Raw genomic sequence first — 22,533 nt, forward strand, 5'->3', positions numbered from 1 at the left:
AAAAAAGAAAAAAGAAAAGCAGCACATAATGTTCCCTTTTATGCACTTTTACATGGCTTTTTTGAATAAAGTTTTATGTGATAGCTTTAAAACTAAATCTAGAGTGCCTTTCTCATCCAGCAGACAGGTGAACTATAAGAAACCAAGACACTTGAAAGTCAGAAATGTAGGTGATGTTGATAACATCATCACACAGTGCAATAATAGCATTCAGTCACTCAAGGTCTTTCATTTTTGGAACTGCCCCATATGAGCGTGACATTCATTAGTTCAAACCTGCATTGTGCTATAGCATTTGGAAAAAAAGTCACTAGGAAGAGTATTAAAAATTGCATGAAGGAGTCTTTCCCTCGGGCATTTCTTCCCAAGGTCAGAAAGCCTTGCTCTTTGTTTTTTCTGCTGACATGAAAACGTTCAGAGATGACGTGACATGAAGACTCACATCTAATCCAGCTCTTTAATTTTGAAAAATCTTCATCTTCAAACACTGTTTCAGATATGATTTTGTTTGATCTTCACTAAACAAAAAAAATATATAAGTGCTGTGTTTTCTGACATACCAGCTGTAGGAGGTACCCATAGAAAACCACATGGGGATGAATAAAAACAGCTCCAGACCTTCCTTCATCCCAGCGAGAAGAGAAATATTTATGACAGTTGAAAGGCACAGTGACTATTTTGCCCCTAAGCTTTGTTCTTATTTTCCTCTTTGCATGCAGTAATTACTTGCGCTTATTCATAGATCCACCTGATGCCTTGGTGCAAAGGTATTTTTATACTAATTAACACAAACATTTACCAAAATACTTCTCTTTGAAAGACTTCAGGCCAAAATCACCCACGGTGCAGCTCTGTCTATGCCAGTGGATTTACACCCAAGGTGATCTGCCCCTGCATAACAAAACAGAAACACGAGCATTTGCCACGCCAACACAGACGTGCTAGGTGAAGGAACCGGTCGAAACCTTTACTCGGCCCCGACACCCAGCTTTCGCTGCCCCACAGGGTGTGCGCAGAAGCGGTTCATGGGGTGAGCGTGCTGCCGGGGGGGGCTATCTGCTCTCCATGCCAAAGCCCTCCAGCGGTTGTCCCCATCCCTTCGCTCTGGTGGAGAGCCCCGTTCTCTGGGCCCCAAATCTGGCATTTCATGGCTTCCACTTCTGAAGATCACTGACAACAACAAGAGAAGAAACACATCTGTCAGAAAAAGCGTGGCTATTCCCGATAAGCTCTAAGACTTTCAAAAGGCAGTTTATGGAGCTGAGTAGAGGAAACTGTCTCGGCATTAAAAACAGAGCTTGTCAATATTTTATGACCTTCCTTTCCTCCTCCCCCCAGCCTCTCTTGCAGCAGAAAAGGGCTTCTTTCACCTCAGACATGCTTTTTTCATGAACAGTTCAGTTTTTCAGTGATTGACTAAGCTTATCGAAATCATACAGTAACAAGAACTAACATTTTGAAAATGTCAGTGTGATTTAGGAACTTAAATCCTTTTTAGTAAAAATGATGAAATCCCTGCTCTGCCAATTCAGTAAATGTGGCTTTGGGGCTCCTAGGATGAACACAGGAGTCCCAGGATCACAAAGCATGGGTTTGGCATAAGGTCACTTTGCCAGTTTTAACTCCCTCAAAAATCTTGATGATTAACTTTTTACCTGCAGTTGTTAGGCTGAAGTTGGGTACCACTTGCCCAAATGAGGCTAAGTTTAGATCAGGTGTAGTCTTTCCTAAAGCCAGCATAAAAGCCTGAAGCTGGTATAGGCTCTATACTGCATGCTCTGGCTAGTTTGACAGCGAGATTGCACTCCCAGCATGCTCTGCTGCGTCACCTGCAATGCCCAGACTCACCAGTCATCTTCTCAGAGCCACAGGCTGAAGGATGGCACATGGTACACTGGCGCCCGTCTCCTCTCCATCCCTGGCTTCTCATGTCTTCACTTTGACATTCCCCCAGGTTGTGCAGATGCAACTTTTTGTAGGGCAATGCTGGAGCCAGGGTCATGAAAGTGATCTGGGTTTTACAAATGGGAAAAGCTAAGATTGGCCAAGAAAGAGACATTTGTCCTGGCTCATTTGAGCTGATGGCACAGCCCCACAAATGGTAAGTGCAGCAAACAGGGAAGAACAAGTGACAGGAATCTCTCAGACTAGCTTTTCTGGAAAGAAAAAAAATGTACATGGCAATCCAGCCTGAACTCACTCAAAAGCAGGAGGATCTAGGCTGCTGCAGAAGACCTCTGGCATGTAGGCAAGATGCCTACAACGGTGTGCCATGGTGTACACCCTTTACCGTCCCCATCCTGCTGCTGCCTGTGTGCAGAGCTCCAGCCCCACCACCCCTGCAAGGCAGGGCCAGATCCTGCCTCCACACGCCCCCAACACAAGCAGACTGAGCTCAGCCAGAACTCAGCGCACACGTCCTGCATTCCCCTTGCAACTCCTGGACTACAGCTCCCACCCTTGGGCACTGGCGATGCATTGGTTCTCCAGGTGGAAGAAGGCTGTTCAGGGCACAAGGTATCTGACTTATCTCAAGCAGGGGGGGGAAAGCAAAGCAAGCACCAAAATCTGTGGAGCTCGGTTTCTTCTGGAGGTGCATGCTGCCACTGGACTCTCTCATGCCTCAACATGCGAGTTCAAACTGAAGCTTTCTGCAAGGTTGGGAAATTCGTAACAGCTCCCTCTTGTGTGGGTTCTTTGGTATCTAACAGGGCTGAGCTCCCACTGTGGTCCTTTCCTCACTGGGGCATCTCAGAGCAATTCTCCCCTACCTACTTGCCAGGACATCTTATCTTTGAGTTTCTTGCCCCTCTGCCCCAAACTTGGCTGAAATTGGCTTTTGCATTCAGGGAGGGATGCTTCTCCCCAGGTAGGAGGAATATGCCCTCACACAGACTGTGACTGTAAAGCTTCATTTCCTTAGGAAGCCAGCCTAAAATCCTGTGTGGAACAGCCCAACACCTGGCCATACACAGAAAGGAGAGATACGGCTACAGTTAGCACAGTGGGTGTCTGGGCAGCCAGGAACAGACTGAAGAGCTTATCCCTGTTTTCCCCTAAGTTCACCCAGGAGGCCCCGGATGCTTCAGTGCCCTCAGCCAAATCACAGCTGCATCCAGGCTCAGCAATCCCCATAAGACCAGAAGGAGCATCCTCTAACCAAGAGCAATTTCCATTGCTGAGTCAAGCGATAGACATAGACCCATGCCCCAAACTACTGCACAGCAAACCGCACAGTCCTTGGGCAGCTTGCAGCCCATGGGGGCTCGGGCAAGCACCCCAATGTGCTGTGCACAAGGAGGGAGGAAGGACACGCTGGGCCAGCAGATGAAGAGTGGTCCAACAGCCGTAAGGCACTGCAGTTCATGACCCCATGCCACTGGATAGCTTGGCAGTGATCAGAGGCAAGTCTCAGTTTTACTGAACGCAGTCCAGCAAATCCATTTGCTCCTGTGCTAATGCTTACGTTTTTCTCACTTTCTACTTTTACAAGAACTTTCTAACACAGATAGCCTCTGTACTGTGTATACGGAAGGCTTCATTGTTGACCTTTAAAGCTAATGGCTCTGTCTACATTTCAGATGTTTACACTTGTACATTTAAAGCCAGTTCTTGGGTTGATAGGTGCTGTGAACAAAATTGCCAGCCCTTCTGGCAGGCCATCCAAAGCCCCAGAGCCATTAGTATGCAGCTCACTGAGCGGATCTGCTGTGGGGACAGTGCCAAAGCAGCTGGCCCATCCTGCCTGGGCATTGGGATGCTTTCTGCAAGATGCTGCTGCTGGCAGCACGTTGTTTGCAGGTACAATAGCATGATCTGGAAGGCAAAAGGACTGAAGGATCTGCACTGGCCCAGTGCTCATGGCCAGTTTCATATCTTTCCCTCTAACACCTAGGCAAGATGCTGAAGTAAACAGGTTCAGCTGCCCAAGTGATGCTTTTCTGTCAAGAATAAATCTCAGTGATGGAAAACGTCTTTGAGATGAGGTGCCAAAGCACTGAGTTTACTATCACTGCATTTACTATCACTGATACTTATCAGCCTAACCTCTGCTGGCAGTTCATTAGCTCTGGCAAAAACAGAGATACACTCTCACACATTGTGTTTTGTGTCCTAGTTGAGTCTATAAGCACACTGTGAGCACTCTCTGACACAAGAAACCAGTGCTCCAGGGAACGTCCAGTCTAGAAAGAACATGCAAGAGAAAAATAACATTAAATGACTGTCCTGTCCACAATCAACCTGGCTTCTGAGCATGTTACTCAGCATCAAGTTACGTTAAGCAGTTGTGTCATCTGTTCATGTGTCTTGCAGAATAGCACCAAATCTTATCATTAGAGCCAATGTATTAGATTTCTTTATACTTAAATAATCTTACTAGTAATGTATATGAGTGCTAACAACCTGTGCTAGGCCAACATGACACTAAGCAGTAAGTACTAAATAGCTGATGGTTAGTAGGAACTTCCATTAGTTGAAAGAATGGAGAACAATGCTTCTGGATCAGAAGAGTTCATTTCTAAGTCCTCAAACCATAAAAGCAGTATTTTGGCCATAGAGTTACTATGTATTTCTTGCTGGACCTTCCTGCAGCTGAAAGTCTTTGTATTACATAAACCTGAGTTAGAGACAAACACAGGACAGAAAGCACTAAGAATCTGCATAAGAAGAGTTAGAAGCAACAAATACCTGGTCAAAGCAAAGCAAAGGCAGCATTCTCCCTCAGCCCTGATTAGAGCAGCTAGGACGCCAAAGGCCATTTTCAAATACCTTTATGGGAATTTTTCTTGTCTTTGGTAAAGTACTTTCAGACAGTGCAATCCTCAACTGCCCCTATGCACTTGCTCATTTTCTGCATCTGAGGAGTGCACCCAGCAGCGTCAGTCATGGCCAGCGCCGTACAAATACATCAGTGGGAGTAAGGGAGGTTTTAAACACTGAATCAGAGTAGCACAGCTTTGGCTCGTCAAAGAGCTTGGCAATCATCCACTCATCTTCAGCTTCGCAGCTCCCCATCAAATACGGGCAGGTCCTTCAATGAGAGCCCAGAGCTACTGTCCCTAGTGCAGATGAAAGCCAAACCTGACACTGATATTACAACTTTTCAGTCAGCAGGCAAGCAAATATTCTTGTTTAATTGTATTTGTTGAGTGACACATGCAGGCCCTATGTAGTTTAGAATTTGACGTATCATTTTATTTATCATAGCCGCTTCTACAGTTTTACAAATGGATGACACGCAATCCATTATCATTTTGGAAGCATTATTATCTGTGAAAACATGCCCCTGAACCTTGAATTTTTAAAAATTGTTCTATTTTTTACATTCCTCTTGCATTCAGATTACAAATTCCTGATCTTGCCAATGAGATTTCCTCCTCCTCACCAACCTAAAATAAATTAGAGAACAAGCTGCTATCTCTAAAAGCTTTATAAATAAAACATATGGCACACACACACAAAGGCTACAATTTTAGAGTACTTCTGCATCCTGGATGGATTTAGAGATGTCATTGCAAAGGCACAGACGCTGCCAGTCATAGGAGCTTAACAAGTGCTGTGCAGTTTGACATCCCATCCGACTGTGGCCTTTTGTGGCCTTTGAGGCTTCCCAGGGCAGCAAGTAACATGCCAATTGCTTCTATCAAAGCGAGAAAGTTCTGGTAACCACACCAATAGTTCATCCCATGATGAAACTAAAATCACTCTTTCCTGGTTCAACTAAAAAAAATTATGACAGTTTGAAAAAATGCTAAAAGTTTTCTGGAGGTGGCTAAATCACATCATTCAGAGTAGTTAGTGGAAACATTTGGTTTTTTCTTTACTTTAAAAAGGAAATATTTTTCCTTTAAAAAAAATTTGGGTTTTATCTTCTTCTCTTTTCCAATAGAAACAGATTAAATATGAGGAGGGAGAATAAGAGAAAAGAAAGGAGCTCCAGAACTAAGAAAGCTTGACTTTCTAAAAAATTTGTGTTGATTTTTGACTGAATTATGATAAAGCTGCCATTTAGCCCTTTTCTGTGTCTCGAAGTCCCCTCCTTGGAGGTCAGCTGGAGGGGACACCATGACCAGTCTGATCAAGGGGCAGGCTCCAGCGAGGTTTCCTTCCTGCACAGTTTCCATTGTGTCGAACATAACACATATGTTGACTGAAAGCTCTTCATGGCTTCAAGACCTCTGAATGCCCGCAGGGACTGAAAAGGAAGAAAAGAAGAAGGAGGGGAAAAAAACCCCTGTGTATTGGACTGTCACTTATCCAGGTGACACAGCCAAATGTATTAACCTGACCCTGCAGCGAAGCAAACGCAGTGAGTCTGCATGTGTCTCTGCCCATCTAGTGTGGTGTCTGGCCCCCGAGTGAGACCCCTGGTGCAGCTCCCAGAGCAGCGTGGGCTCAGAGGCAGTCTGAAAAATGCCAGCCCAGGCTGACCCACTGCAGAGGCAGTCCAGCCTCCTTGGCTTTTCCTGTGAATAAGATGCACACAAACCTTATAATATCTTTGTCTGCCCTGGAACGGTGGATTTATTATCCATGTGAGAGTCTGCTTTTTGGAGCTAAGCTAAGCTCCTGGCCTCAGCGAAGTCCTACAGACAGACAGCAAATAGAGTTGGCTTCTTCCATGCCTATTAGATATGTTAACTTCCATTTCCACTGAATTTCCCCTGTTCTTGGAACAGGAGAAAAAGCAAAGGACACAGAATGACCTTTTACATACACCGTTTCGCATTTTTACACCATTCCATTCCACAGCCTGTTTTGTTCAGCTTCTTTCCAAATCCGACAGAGCCAGCGTCTCTTCATCTGAAAACCCTTCTGTGGTGTCAATCACGCAGGACTTACCTCTTCCCATTTCTGCTGTGCTTTATGGGTCTGAATTCACCCACCTGACTCTAGGTACCGACCTGCTGTACCGACATTAGGAGCCTCAATGCCCTTGGCTGCTTTCGTAGGCAGGTGAAAGAGGCGGGCACATCCAAAAAGCAGCTCCAACTGGTGGGTCAAGCAAGGGGTAAATCTCCCTCTCTGCCCAGCCAGGGTGACTGCAAAGAAGCTGGACCATACCGGCCTGCTTTAAATACACCCCGGACTTCACGCTGGGGCAGAGTGGGGATGAGCGCTCACACTGTCACTGCAAGGTAGTTTAAGGAGCTGTCTCTTACCTCCTCTCCTAAGCCACTTCTTACTACCTATTAGTTATTCCTTCCCAACAGAGTACCGCTGGGACAGAGCTGGGGCTCTGGCTTGTGTCAAACAAGCAAGACTGTCAGGCACAAGTCCAAGACAAGCAGTAAGCGAAGGTGACAACAGGCAAGGGACAATGAAGAAAATCAAGTTGCTTTTTAAATATGATTCCAGTGATTCAAAGGAGTCATTATAGTAAATTCACTGATTAAGAAGTTAACTACACTGGGCACAAGGTCAAATCACAAATGGGTAAGATCTATAAATCCTCCATTTCTGCTTGAAGGCCAGTACTAAAGAGAAGAGAGAAATCAGGTTTCTGTCTTCATTAGCAAAAAACACCTGCAAGAAACCATAGATGCCAAACATACCTCCTCTCCATCTTTCTCTGCTCTTCTCATACCAGCCCAGTTCCCTAATCTGCTACAGCTGCCAGTCCTTTAGTGGTAAGAAATATTTTTAATAAGCATTGCTGAATGTTACAGAAACATTGGAGAGCAACTGGAGACCAATTAAACAGCCTTATCCCAAGGCAGCAACATGTTGAAACACAGGAAAGGCAAGCAATAACCAGCAATGGGTTATCGCTGCAATGCACCAACTTTCATTAAAATTGATCTGCCCATGAAAATAAATCCTGCTGAAGTACAGCTAGTGCTTCATCTTATTTACAGTCTGATCTCGAACATCAGCTGGTGGTAACAATATGATCAGATGAAGGTAAGAGAAGAACATGGCACTAATTATATAAACTTCTAGGCATGGGTACCAAGGGGGTCAAAATCCTCATACCTTCAGAGTTCAGGAGAATATAGGTTTTTTGGCTCATGTCCCTCCCTCCCCTTAAGAGGACATGAGGGAAAGCAACTGCTGCAGCACCCTATCATATTCCCCCAAGATCTGTGGCCAGGTTTGTGCCTCTGGTCCCCTGACCACTTTTTGCTAGAGGACACAGTGGCTGCTGTGCAGTAGCCTCCATCCTTTGGTTTCAGAAATTGTCTTTGGCCATCTCCCTCACCTCCTATACAATTCAGTTCATTAAAAGACATAGCAGAGGGAGACAGAAATGGACATGAGACAGGAGAAACGCTTGGAGGAGCCCAGGCATTATTCTTAGCTTCGACAAATCTGCAGAGAAGTCTCTAGGTAGGCTCTGAAGCAGAGCATGCAGCACATGGTGATGCCAGCAAGACACTTCTTTCCCTTTACCCCTGCCCCTCCACCTTTGAAGGAGGCATTTAGTGAACATCCATCCCAGATATCCTATGCATTATTTCTAGATGTCCTCCCAGCTAATCTGATTCCATCAAAACCTGAAGGTTGGACATCCCTCAATACTTTGTGTCTTTGCTGAAACTGTGGACGCTGCATGGAAAGCGAATGGGACTGAGATTATATCCTTCGCATAAACCTTCTCACTGATGTTGTCATGGTCTTCCTAACTTACTGATCTCCACTCTACCAGAGGTACCCTAAGAAGGGTTGGGACCAGATAGGAAACTATGTCCCAATGAGACAAGACAACAGTCTACGTCTGAGCTGCTCCTGACGATGGTGGGAAGTTCCAGTCCAGGACAGGGTCTCATAGCTTTACTTGCCAACACAACATTTTCCAGTTCTAAAGAGAAGTAGTTCTCTTTCATGCTGCCTTTAAACATACTAAATCAAATAAAGACTAACAGCTTGCTGTTTCTGTCCTGCCTGTCAGGCACTGCTTATTTCAGCATCCATTCAAAATAGCTAAGACTCACAAGAGTATGTCTCATGCCCTCCATGTCTTTACAAAGCACACTTATCTTTATGGGACAAGAGATAGATGCTTTTATTGCAAGGACTTCTTTTTATTCTTTGCTTAAGCAGCAGCTACCACAATGATGCTCTAGCTTATGACAAAGCTCCTAGGTACCCTCACAAAGAAAACAATATGCAGGAAATGCCATATAAATTATATCTAACACATTATATATTTCCATCTTTCACTAATATCTACCAGCTGATTCTCTAATCTTTTATAATTTCTGTCTCATATGAAAGATACAACAATTTGCCTCACGCGTCAGCCTCTGGGAGCTACCCTGGGTTTGAAATCAGCCCTTCCTAGCTGACAGGAGTTACAACACTCAAATTAGACCCATTGCCTGGCCTAGGCATCAGGACCATAGAAGGAGCCAGGATTTGAGCACCTGAATCCGATTATTCTTTGGGATTTAAACCCCCAAGTGAAAACACGTGCTAGGCGCCTGTTGGGGGCAACCTGGATTCATTCATCATGGTGTTCTGCAACACAGCCCACTGTGGAGGGTCCCTCAGCAGTCATGTCCAGTCAGGCCACCAGGGCTGCAGCTCCGCAGAAGTGAACAAAGCCTAAAGGCCCTCCATGTGGTCACCCCTGCGTCCTGGGGAGCCAGGGCAACAGCCGAGAGCACAGTCCTTACCAAGACAGATGTATGTGTTCATCCAGATCAATAGTGAGAAAGATTCCCTAAATCCCAGCTCAGAGCCTCTTCCTTAACCTAGCCATATCCTGTGGTCGGGGACCAGTATCCCTTCTGTTACTCCTTCACAGCATCCTAAGTAACACAAATGAGCTCAGGGCAATAAAAGGGTCCCCGGTTCCTTTGTTTGAGGTTGCCTGTCTTCTTGGGTCTCTTTCTATATCTTCTATGATTAACAGTTTAATTTTGCAATTACAGAGGGAAAGAAAATATTTGGTACAGCTTACTCTATTGCCTTAGCCTGAATCAGTCACCAAAAGGCCCTTAAAAAAATCTCCTAGCTGATCCTGCCCCTAAGACAGAGAAGTAAGGATCCTAGCCTGACCCTGGCAGATGTTCATATAGCTTGTCCTTGAAAACACTGGTGGAATGATTGTGTATAACCTTCCTGGGTGATTTATTCCTCCCTTCCTAGCTAAAATGCCTTTCCTTCATCTAGTCTAAATGTTACCATCACCCAAGTCATTGTGCTCACAGGTAACACCAGAAGGAAACTGCTAGGGGGAGCAACAGTTTCACCATCACTTGGTGACTGCTGACTTCAGTAACACCACCTTGCTCTCATCCACTTCAAAATTTTTCTGAACACCTTACTAATGGCAGCCTCGTTCTCCATCTGCCATCTCTCTGATGGATCCTTTTTTTTCAACACCTTATATCAAACACATAAATTATTTGACCTCTCTTTTTTGAGCTCCTCTTTGCCTGCTGTTTCTCACACACCACCTCTTAGACATGGACAGAGTTCCCAGGAATGCTTTTAGGACCCTACGTTTTTCTTTCCTTGAAACCCTCCTGGGCCCCAGGGCCTAGGACCTGCCCTGGCAGGACCCCAGCAGCTGGCGTACAGCAGCAGTGGGGACTGCTGTTAATTAAATAGTATCACTCTTGCATTGCACCCTTCATTTGCTACACTGGCCTGTCATTTCTCATCTTAAACTTAGGCATTAGGGCCATGGTTCAATCACCAAGGCTTAGCAAACCACCTCCATGCCCCAGGGGTGGTCTGTGTGTGCACTCCCAGACTGTGGGAAATGGGAGGTAAACAGACTTCAAGTGTCCATCTAAACTAAGTTGAATTAGGTCACATTTGCTATGGTTAAAAGCATATATATGGACAGGTACCAGTGGATGATGATTGGCAACTTATTACCTAGTAGTAACTTGACAGAGAGTCTGACCCCTTGACTGTGGCCCAAAAGAGGTCACAAACTCTCTTTCTTCCATGTTTAAGTCACAAATGGGGCCCAGCTCCCTTCAGGCAATCATAGTTAAACAGCACTCTCAGGAGGAACAAATTTCTTCTGACGAAACATTTGTGTTCCTCCTATATTACCTTCTTATCCGTGAATAAATGCAGCAGGCTTATCTTTGCTGCTCTGTGTTTGCTTTAATAACTAGCATGAAGCCTATATTTATTACCCAAATCCTGTTTTTAAATCTCACTCCTAGATAAAGCAGTAATGACATGACTCCTCTGCTCTGATAACCCTGCAGCAATTCTTTCTTTCATGAGGAGAAAAACCCAGCCTCGCTCTCCCCCAGTGGATCTGCTGCCATTCTGCTGTCTAATATTATTGCAAGAAACATTCCTGGTTGTCCCCAGTTTCCATTCTTCTTGGGAATTCAACACAAAGATTGCTGCAACTCTCCAGGACAGATGCACATGGATATAAGGCACTTCTACATTTATTCAAAATAATGGCAGGGAGCTCTCTGAAAAGGAAGGGGGGTGCATGAAGGAAACATTGTTTTCATGTAGGAAAGACGGATTCATCCCCCCCCAAATGGCAAAACAGCAACTGGATTCCCACCTTTGGAGACACACTCAAAGGTAACAGAAAGCTGTTTCAGAATAGGTATTCACATGGAGGATCTCATTAAGAAAGATGTTCAGATTTATCTATGCTGTGAAAGTCTTAAGTAGAATAAAGATTCTGGTAATCACAACAGAATAAGCTTGAGACTTCCCTTTGCTGGGAAAACTAATCTGACTTGGAGAACAATGTTCTCATAGTGATTTGCGCTGGTTTTCTTCCACACCCTAGAAGAGCAGTATTGTCTATAAACAAAAGAGAAATTTTGCTTGAGGAAAGACACAGGAATGAAAGATGGTGTGGAGGGAAAGGAAAGATTCGAAAATGACAGATATGTAAAAAGGGAGAGAAACACTGAAGTTTACAACAGGCAGAGGCTCAACTGTCTTTTAAAGCAATTGAAATTGTCCTCTCCTGGCTCTGATGGCACTGACAGAAGAGATTACTGTTCCCAGAGGCACACCAGATTACCTTCCTCCAATTCCTCCACTAGCAGAGCACTCTGAAGAAAGGTCAAAATATGCTTTGGACAACAACAATCTGGTTGTGTCCGATCTGGGGACTTGGCAGGCTCCGGCAGTGACGTGCACCCAAGGCAGTGAAGGCTTCAACCAGCCCAGCTGGTCCCAGGCTTCACATTTGGCTGCGCTTATCTGCCTACAGCCCCAAACCGCTCCGGCAGAAGGTCTGGCAAGGTGGAAATGGTCAGCGGAGCAGGATCAGTCACCCCTTGCACCAGCACAGCCAGGCCTGGGAGACAGCATCTCACCAGCTCCTCGGCCCCGCTCCACACATGGCGAAGGCACTCAGCAAGTTGGCCCTGGTGCAGGGCCAGTCTTTTATCCCTCTCAGAAGATAGCTGCTCCCTCCAATCCACCAGCATGACAGCTCATGCAATCAGTCCCCTAAGCTGGTTTAGTCAAGTGATCTGTATTGCTTTTTAAAAAAGCTAAATTGTTCCTTTTTTTTTTTCCTCTTCCTAACCCAGCTCATTTTGACCACACAAAGGTGCTGGGCAATGATGCATGCAATTAGATGGGCAGGTCTGGGGGAGCAGGAACTTCTGGGAGGAGATCAAGGACGTGAAAGAAACCTTACACCAGCTGGAAGCTGGTCGGTCCCTGACAGATCCAAGCTCTGGGCCACACAGCTCTCAGGGGCAACACACCAAAGCACTTGTGTTGGACGCTTTTAATTAAACACAGTTTATTTCAGCTTTATTTGACTTAAGCTAAGACAGATTTCAAGCCAGATTGGATTAAGAAGTGGTATCGCACCTTGCAAGAGCTATGCCATCCATGTGTTGAATTACAAGCAGCACCAAACACTGACACCTTTACACAAAATCTTTTTCCTCATCAGTTCCTCATCTGTGAGGAAGAATATTTAATGCAAAAAAACAACATTTGTGGGGATTTTCAAACCAAAAATTTGGGTGCTTTTAGAAGCCCAGTGTGATACCAATTGTATAAATTGGGCAGCGTGACCTAGAGATTGCAAGGAAATGACATTGCCTACTGTGGGCTGCTGGGCAGCAGATCGACTTTCTGAAATTAGAGAGGTAGGGTTTTCCGTCTTAAAAAAGCCAGAGTATCAACTTTTAAGAGAATGCTCAGGTGTTTCAACCAAGTCTACTACATTAAGAAAACCAAATAATTTTTGCGTAGGTGGTTCTGATAGAAGCTGGCACATGGTGAACTTTTCAGATAAAGACAGTATTTAGTTGAATAAGTGATAAACACATGTTTTTTAGAAGTCAAACCTTGAGACCTGAAAACTTCATCAAAAGCAGGTCACATTCTCTATGGACAGAAACTTGCTGTCTGCATTGTCATACTGTTCTGTGCCAAGAACAAAATAGACGCTGCCTGGCACAACACAGAGACCAACTCTCTTCCCCAAGGAAACCAAAAACCCAGCAGAGGACTGGGAGCCCTTGTTCCATGTTCTGGAAGCCCTTTCAGATGCTTGGGTTTGGGCACTAGTAGAGTCACTACAGTTCACAAGAAATGAACTAAACTATTTGAAAAGGAAAGAATCCAAAGCTTTAATCTCTTGATTAATTTTGCCCAGATCAAACCTGCTCTTCACACCCCCAATAGCAGAGCTTTTGTAGAGCAAATCCCTGCAAGCCATGGAGGCATCCAGCTTCTGATCCTGTTCTGCAGGAAAGCTACGGGCTGCCTTCAGTGCAGTGTTCCCACAGATGTGGGAACACATTACATCTAATGTTCATTATTCTCTGGATTTTAGCTGAGAACTAGTTCTTGTTTAGGATGATCTAGAAAACACATATGAAAGACAAAACTGCTGCAGAATTTAAATAGTGTCATTCAGTTTCCAAGGAACATAACTACCTTCATCCTTATTGAATCCAGTCGGACTTTTTCATAAAGCATATAAAGCTTAGAGTTCATTTATTCAGTTAATATCCCCTTACCTGAAAGCCTATTGCAGAATATTGCAGAGTCATTTGCAAAGGACATCCCTTCATAATACATGCTTTCATATCCATGTGACATTCCCTGGGAAGTTACACAAAAAGACACAGGGACAATTTAGAAGTCTAATCCTGCCAGACGACTCACTGTTGTGTTGTTGTAGGCAAAATTCAATTAGGAGAGCTTGCAGGATCAGCCTCTGTGCTTGTTAGTATCCAGCACAGAACAGCTATGTTTTTGCTGCCTATTGACTGAGCAATCGAAAGACGATTGCTGCATGCAGCCAGAGCGACAGCTGAAGAGCTTTGCAGTTCAGGAATGGGGGAGGCTGCAAAATAAAGCAACAGCCTGAAGGGCCTTCATCCACCCAATGGATTACAAGGCTCCAAGTGTGCAAACAAAACTTCACCATTACTCTTATAGGAAATCTTTCATACATGACCATATATGACATTTTGTTTGCCTGCCCCTAACAACAAACAGCTTAACCATCAATTTTTGCAGCTCTCACAGTTGTAGACTCTGCATGCCAAGCAAGATTTGTCTCTTATGGTTGTGGCTAAGTAAAGAACTCCCAATACAAGCTGCCTACACCAAAATGCCCCCCTGAGGCCTCATACATACCCCACACACATCACCAAAAATCCTTATTGACTTAGGCATATCGCTGGTCCTCTGCTCCAGAAAGCATCAACCCTTCCCTGAAAAGTTCCTCACTTTACAAGTGAGGGGTCTAATACTCTAAGGCTCTTTGTGAGGAAGATTTATTAGAGGTGGTGGATGGCTTCTGGAGGTGTGCCCCACAGTCTACAACATGCACTTAGATTACATCTGATTTTTAGATTGCCTGAAGTTGGATGAAGTCATTTCCCTCCAAGTAACTAGGACATGCCACCACCCCTAATGGTTTAACATCACCTAAGCCCCAGGAGAGACCGGGGATGGACCTAAGCCATGGATGGACACTTGGGTCAGGGAAACAGCAGAGGCAGGGCAAGACTTTTTTCCCCTTTTCCTCCAAGCTCCAACACGCATGCAGTTCTCCAGCCAGGAGCAACACTGGGAGCACTTGCACAGATACAGCGTTGGCCGGGCTTGTCCAGACCCAATCTGGGCAAGGTTATTTTATTATATCCAGCCCCTACATACCCTAGCCTTCCCAGCTATTGCAGAGAGGCTTTTATCAAAGTCATTAAGATCTGACACAGCTCAGGCACCAAATGCACAGGTTTAGAGTAAAAGTCAGTGCCACAGTGCCAAGAAAATTCAAAACTAAAGAAATTAAGGAAATGGTCCCAAACTAGTTTGTGACTGTAGTGACAGGACTGGTGGGGTACGAATAGAGGAGCAGAAAAGCTCACATCTACAGATAACAGGCAGAAAACTGAAGCATTGTAGCTAGAAACTTCCTGGAGCCTTTTCCAGGCCAAGGTTTTGCTGCTTCCAGCCCTCAGTTCCTCTGAGTGCAGGAGCCAGGAAATTAAGACTTAAGCCATTATAAAAATTTGCCTCATGTCAGAAGCATTTGGTGCTCTGAGGCTGATGTATTGAGCACGCTCCAACAGCCAGCACTAAATGATGGCAGCAATCTCCAGTAGGACAAGAGGCCGGGCACAGCGGCTGATGTGGAGGCACCGTTAATGCAAGAGTCTTGAGGGTGGCCACCTGGGACTCCCACGTTTTGGCTAACAAATGGAAAGTCTCATAGGCACTTGCAAAAGATAGAGTCAGAGCAAGAGAAATAATCAGCCTAAATCCATTGCAACTAGTCCTTTACAACTGCACTTTGGACTTATGCTGCACTGCTACTTTCCTCAGAGAATTAGAGGACTTAAATGTTTATGAAATCTTGCAGCTTCCTAACAGTTAAGCAAGTGTCACAGTTTGCAAGGAGGAATTGAGGCAAGATTCCCAGTCGCATTGTGGCCGGACAAGTAACGGTGTACAGAAGTCCCAACTTTTTATCTTTGTTGAACTTGTACCTAACAAAACCTCTTAAACATTAGCTGTTCATGATTGTTTACAAACAATAAAGTTACAGATAATAAAGTTATTTACTGACTAAACTTGTCTTTGAATAATATTCAAGCAGTTCTCTCTCCATTTGCAATCTTCCTTCATTTTTTTTCGACTGGTGTGATGAAGAGGTAAGGTTGCTTTCTCTTTCATTTTGTTCTTTTCCTTCTTATTACCTATATCAGCACTTTTCCAGCAGCATTCCCTGTTTAAGCTGGAAGTAGATTCAACAACAAGGATCATTATATCATGCTGGAATTCTACCAGCTCTAGAGAGACGATCAGGTTAAAACATCTTTCTCTGAAAGCCTCCACGTTCTTACAACTTCATTTTTTTGGAACAGAGGGGTTGAACATACAAGTCAAAAAATGTAAAATATCTTTTGCCCCTTCCCTAAAGAAAAAAAAAAGAAAGAAAAAAGAAAAAAGAATACAATCAGCAAACACAAAGTACCTCTGTAGTGGTCGATAGCTACTAAAACAATCTGCAAAAAGTCCCTGACCTCAATTGAACAACCTCTGAAATGATGCATGATCCTAAGTTTTGCCATTTGAACAGTTGTACAGTCAAGACTGAGCCCATCAGAAAAAAGAAAAAAAGAAAAGCCATTATTGGCAACTGCAACCAGAAATGGATTTGAACTCAGAGGCAAGGAGCTAGACTTTATTGATCTTCTTATCTGGAATTCAGTGACTCAGTGGGGAACACAGAAATGGGAGATTATGGGCTGGTTATAAAGTTCTCCTCTTCTATTATTTCCAGACAGTGTTCCTTACAAAAAGCCAATCTACTATTTTTAATCTGGCGCCTGGCTCCCTGGATTTCTTTAGAAGGCTTCACATGAATGATTAGCTGATAAATATACAACGAAATTTAAAACATTACTGTTCCAGTTATTGAAATAACCAGTGTTTGTTAGAATTTTGTTCTTTTACTCACCCTCATTAAGAGGACCTAAATGTCAAGCAAAAAGTATCTTCATGTATATGTTCATTTCACAGTCCAAATTTATTCACCAAGCAAAGGTCAGGAATTTGCTGAATTACAGATGCAATTGTTTAGGGCAACTTAGTGAAAGCTGCACTCAATTTGTTCAGCACAGCACCCTAGAAGTTCCCACGGAAAAATATTGTGCCAGACATATTAACTGCAAATTGCATTATAAATTCATTTATAATTAAAACTGCCATTTCTGTGCCTTCTGCCAGACCTCACATTCTACTGAACAGACACATCGTTCTAATCCTTACTGGTTTTGTGGCATTTTTAATCTTCATAACAGCGAAGTTTCTCAACACCCCCAGGGAATGCACATGGCTCAGGAAACTGAGGCAGGAGCTATGCAACGTTTGCACGCCCTGAGTTATCAGAGTGAGATCAGAGGTGCCACCTCTCCATCCACCGTGTCTTGCCCCGTCCCCAAGGCTCCATCTAAACACACTGGCCTCTAACACAAACGTGAAGTTTCTCCAGAGCTGGACTCGCAGCCCATCTCACCCCATCAATGTCAAAGCAGAGCCCAGGGGTTTGGCCCCCTCCAATAACGCCTATGGAAACCAAAGACTCAGATGCCACCAAGGACAACCTGTTACTTGCCCCATAAAGTGCCTGTGTTTTTACAGGTTTTTGTAGCTGTCCTGCCACAGACCCTTCCAGCCCAAGGCAAGGAGAGACAACCACACTCAGCCTGCAGAAAGAGCTGCCTCAGTGCCCTCCCCGAGCAGTCAGGTCCCAGCCAACACAGTGTCATCTCCAAACCCACCCCTGCAGCTCCTCCGCTGCCCCTCACCTCCCGGGCGCACACAGGGGCAACGAGGGCAGCCTGTGCCAGACATATTAATTGCAAATCGCATTACAAACGGCATTACAAATTGCATTATAAATTCATGGGCTGGCCTCTGTTTTACTGTGTTACTAGGAGCAAGCCCACTGCGCTGGCAGTAACACCACAGCTGCTTCGCAAAGCCATCCTCCGCGTGGGGTGTATGCTGGCGTATATGCTGCATATCCCACTACTCCATGCATTTCTCTGGCCTCGCATGTTTACATCTCAAGCAACTCACAACTGGGTGAGGGAGCCCAAATCACTGCATCAGCGCAAGTACTCACTCTGTGCTGCTTGAATCATCGCGGTAGCACCGTAGCACCTAGCCAGGGCTCCTGTTGGACCACAACACAAGCATAGACTTTCCCTGCAAATTTTCAGTTTAAAGCAAGGTTACAGTACCCTTAGTGAAAAGGGCAACAGAAGTGCAACTTAATTACCCAGTATTATAATACAGCTATTCTGAGAGGCTGCAAGAGGCAATTGGCACCGCTCTGATGGAATATTCCACACAGCCAGCAGTGATTTCATGCAGCCTTAAAGACAGGCAGTTATCTAGATCCGTTGAAAGGTAAGCGTGACATGCAAAGTGTTATTCTCTCCATACATAAAGTATAACCGTGTATTTTCAGGCTATATAGCTTATATTTTTAGATGAGAAGAAAGCAAAGCAAGAAAAAAAAAAGTCAAGCTAGAAATAAATTGGACACAATTCAAAAGGGCAATGGAAAAATACAGGATGAGAAGGAGAGGGTAAGCAGCAAGTCAATAGAAAAGGATCGAGGCATTACCATGAATCACAAGTCAGCAGTGCCACACAAACGCTGTGTGCATTGCACACAACGCAAAATGAGAAAATATCACATCACAAGTAAATACCTAGGAACATGTAGGTAAAAAGTACGAAGGAATCTTCAGCTCTTCTTGGCTCCGCTAAGACCCCAGCAGGAAAATCAAGTGTAGTCCTGGGCACTGTATTTCAGATGTGGACCAACAGAAGAGACCCCAGGGGAAAGCAAAAAGTATGATCAGCAACCTAGAAAATATGGCTTAGGAGGAAAGACTGGATTAGTTAGGCTGTGCAGGTAAAGGGAGAGAAGGCTGAGGAGAGCCATAATAATTCCTTTTAAAGACATAAAGGGTAGCCACAAAGCAGAAAAGTCTAACTGTCCTTCCTGGCAACTAAACACAGAGTAAAAAACAAAAGGTTTAAATCAGCAGCGTTAGGTCAGGCATGAGCAAGTGGGCTTTTTTACCATTGAGAATAGCGAAGTTCTGGAACAGACTGCCTGGGTAAGGCTTTGGGGGATGTGAGTGAAGGTAAGGTACCTCAGGTATAGTGCACCCTCTCTTGGGTGCACCCTGCGGGCACTGGGTTTCCCTGGCTGCCTCACAGGTGCCAAACAGGGCCCGTCCTCCAAGCCTGGAGGCACAGTTAGACACGAGGCCATAGAGGCTTCCTCATGGAGAACGGAGGCCAAAACCGTGCCTGCGTTGGACCACCCTCTCTGTTAGGACACCCAAAGACCGAGCGGCTCCCATCTACACTGCGTGCTCCTCAAGGATACTCCTAAACACGCTCAGGACCTCCTGAGGACAGGCTTTGCTGACCAGGACAGGCTTTGCTGACCAGAACAAGAGTCAGTCACTTGGGAAGGGACATTCGAGGAACTTTGAAGAGCTGCTCCTTTTGCCTGCTGGGCTGCAGGCTGGTCAGCAGAGCCACTGGCCAGTTTCTCAGTACCAGCAGGGACTGTACAAACCGGACCTTGCTGGCACACTCGCTCCTTGTTTACTGGGAAGAAAATAAACTGCAAAGGAATATGACCACAGAGAAGCCAACAGCATTGAAGAACAAGACGAGTTTGTGTAAGCATGGCTGTGGCAGCACATGATGCTTCGAGCTGCAGACAATCCTGGCAGGTAGGCAGCAGCCTCTGTTGGAAGCCTCACAAACCCTTTCACCTGCTGCTGGATACCGAAAAACCTCCGACATCCATCTACTGGCTCATGCCAATGTTTATGCTTCCTCAAGAGGCTTGATATTCACAACAAGATAAATAAAGCAAAACTGATTAATTCATGAAGGAGACCAAAAGTTACAGCCAGAACTTGCAAAATAGTCACCGTTATTTTACTTGAAAATGCCAGCTATGTACCTAAGACAAAAATGCCTAAACTCTACCTAGAAAATTCATAAGCATTTTTCTGCAGTAGTGTATACCTTGTCTACACTACCAAATTTCTTTTCTGTTGGGGGAGTTGCACCAAAGCAGAAAATACACTTTGCACCAAAGCAGAAAATACACTTCTATGATTTTCCATGACAGAGGTACCCAAAAAGTCACTTTAAAACTGCTCCTATTACAACCAGGCTTCACTAAAGTAAATGAAACAGATAAAGTATCTCAAGAGAGACCCAGAACCAGAAAGCACAGTTTCTTCAACTCTCTACTTTATTGTAATAGTAGATTATGCTTGGACTTCAACTCAAAATTACGGTTTAGCACAGAGAAAATGCGCTTTCCTGGTTTATTTCTTTACTGTCAGCCATTCAATGCCCCCTTGCTAGCAATAGAAAGTGGTTGCATGCTTAACCTCTTTCCTTGACAAGCCTAGCTCCAAAAAAGAAATTGAGGGAAATGGGAGGTAGATGTGGCTGGTTACACCCAGGCAGTTGTGAAATCATGGCAGCACATCTGGCTGTGCAACGCTTTGAGGCAGCAGGGAAAGACCCAATTACGCTCATCATTTTTTAATTAGGAAATGACGTGCAATTTGCAAGCCTTAGTGCAACGGGATCTTTTAACAGTCAGAACTGACGTTTCAGGATTGTGTTAGGTAACTTTTGCTTCCCCTGTCCACAAAGTCACTCAAGTAAGTAGTTCAGACAAAGAGCAAAAGTCTTTTGTCTGAGTTTTAATCCAAACTACCAGAGTCGTGCAGGCATTCTTTTCATTCTTTTTCTCTCTTTTTTTTTTTCTTTTTTTATAAGACTATAATTTCTTCCCTGCAGCCAGCAGTGACAACTGTGAGTACATCTGTCTGAATTCCAGCACACCTGATAAAAAGGTTGGGGGTTTTTTTTGAAAGAAAGAAGAGAAAGTTTGCAAAGCCTGGAAAAGGGGAGGAGATCATGCGCCCACCAGCCCCCGTGTCAGAGACCTGGCTGTGGCTGGGAAGGAGCCACCCGACAGCAGCAGGGTCCTGCAGCCCCTCCTCTGCCATGGGCATGAGACACTGCACGTCAGAGCCACATCCAGCACGCAAGGTCCCAGAGTGACAGGGAGGTGATGATGCCACTGACGTAGCGTGTGGGAGCAACAGAGCTCCTAAAGGAATCGCGCGGCAGGATCTCGCTCCCAACATGCAAGGCTTGGTGGGTCTGAAGAAGAAGAAGATTTACTTTTAGCTCCTGCTGCTGCAAAAGCCACAGCACTGCGTTTACACAGCAAACACACAGCTGCCTAGGTATGCCCCCAACCAGTTCTGCCAAACGGAGAGGCACCGGCCTCCAGAAGTCTGGCAAGACTTGGAAATTAGGTCATCATCAAGCACAGGAAGGCCAGGAAGAGGTCACAGCAGCTTTAGAAACCTGCTCTCCAGATACCACCCACCAGGTGCCCACGTCCTAGGCAGCCCACAGGAACGGGGGATAGACACTCGGCGCTATCAGGGATCCTCTGAAGGCAGCCTTGAACGTGCAAGACAAAAGCTATGAAATGATAACTGGCTGCTTGCTCAGATGTAACTACTGCCTGCCACTTCGTGTAAAGCTGTTGCAACAAAACAGGTCCCTTTAAAGTAAATCCCCTCATGCAGATACGTCTTAAGCATAACGCAGACTCTCCAGAAGAAACACATCTGTTCACTGCTGCACACCGAAAGCTGCGTACAGGCGTTTTAAGGAAGACAGTGAGAAGTTAGAACAACAAAAGCCATGGATATCCCAGATGGAAACTTAGCTAGTGAAACTAGCACCGTCTCCAAAACAACAGGACTGAGAGATTAATATTATCCTTGCCTTCTGGGAAAAAATACAGTAGAAAAGGGGCTAGTATGCAGTGTTTCAGACTCAGAGGCATGAGTCAAAGCATGGCTTTAGATGAATGGTAGAGACCTGTTTTGATCAGCTGAAATGCAAAGAGATACAACTAGGGGAGGAATCAAAAGAGCAATTCTAGCTACACCATGCTATTACATACAAAAATTCACGTCTCAACTATGCCAGCCTGGAGGATCAACATGGCTCAGGCAGTGCTCAAACTCCATCAGGTGATTTTAACTTTTTTATATGTCTATAGGTAGTCATTTATATATTTAAACAAACATTTTCTTGCTATTAAGACTCTGACCACTCAGATTTGAAATAATTGCTAAGACTTACACTTTCAAAACCAGAGTTTTCTCTATCTGTATATTTCCAAAAAATGATCAAACTATTAGGGTTTCCTCACCTTGAGATTTGACCTTACCTTGATACAGATGACTTGGATAATCTAAATTAAATTATCCCTGCAACACAATTAAAAAGTACTGCCTGTGGACTCCAAGCACTGGAATATCATTAAATAAGGATGCACTATTAAATCATGAACCTGCTACTCTCAGGTTTAGATTCAGAATCCAAGCCCATGTAATTCAAATCTTACCTGCCCTTAAACTGAATAAAACATGACCTGGGTTTGTTTACATTCTGCAGAGTTCACTCACTGTAGCTCTCTACTATGCAAGTCTCCAAGGCAAACTCAGT

General features: G+C 44.6%; 1 long non-coding RNA gene across 1 annotated transcript in view; it reads right to left on the reverse strand.

The window, feature by feature from the left end:
- Positions 1 to 833: 833 nt before the first annotated feature.
- The window catches only part of LOC135327809 (uncharacterized), a 33,197-nt gene continuing 11,497 nt past the window's right edge, over positions 834 to 22,533 (reverse strand). Inside the window, exons 2-3 of the long non-coding RNA XR_010388188.1 lie at positions 1,849 to 2,011; positions 834 to 1,170 (exon numbers count right to left, since the gene is read on the reverse strand). This is a non-coding gene — a long non-coding RNA (uncharacterized LOC135327809). The remainder of the gene's footprint in view (positions 1,171 to 1,848; positions 2,012 to 22,533) is intronic.

The sequence above is a fragment of the Dromaius novaehollandiae genome, chromosome 3 (assembly GCF_036370855.1).
Source record: "Dromaius novaehollandiae isolate bDroNov1 chromosome 3, bDroNov1.hap1, whole genome shotgun sequence".
NCBI lineage: Eukaryota > Metazoa > Chordata > Aves > Casuariiformes > Dromaiidae > Dromaius > Dromaius novaehollandiae.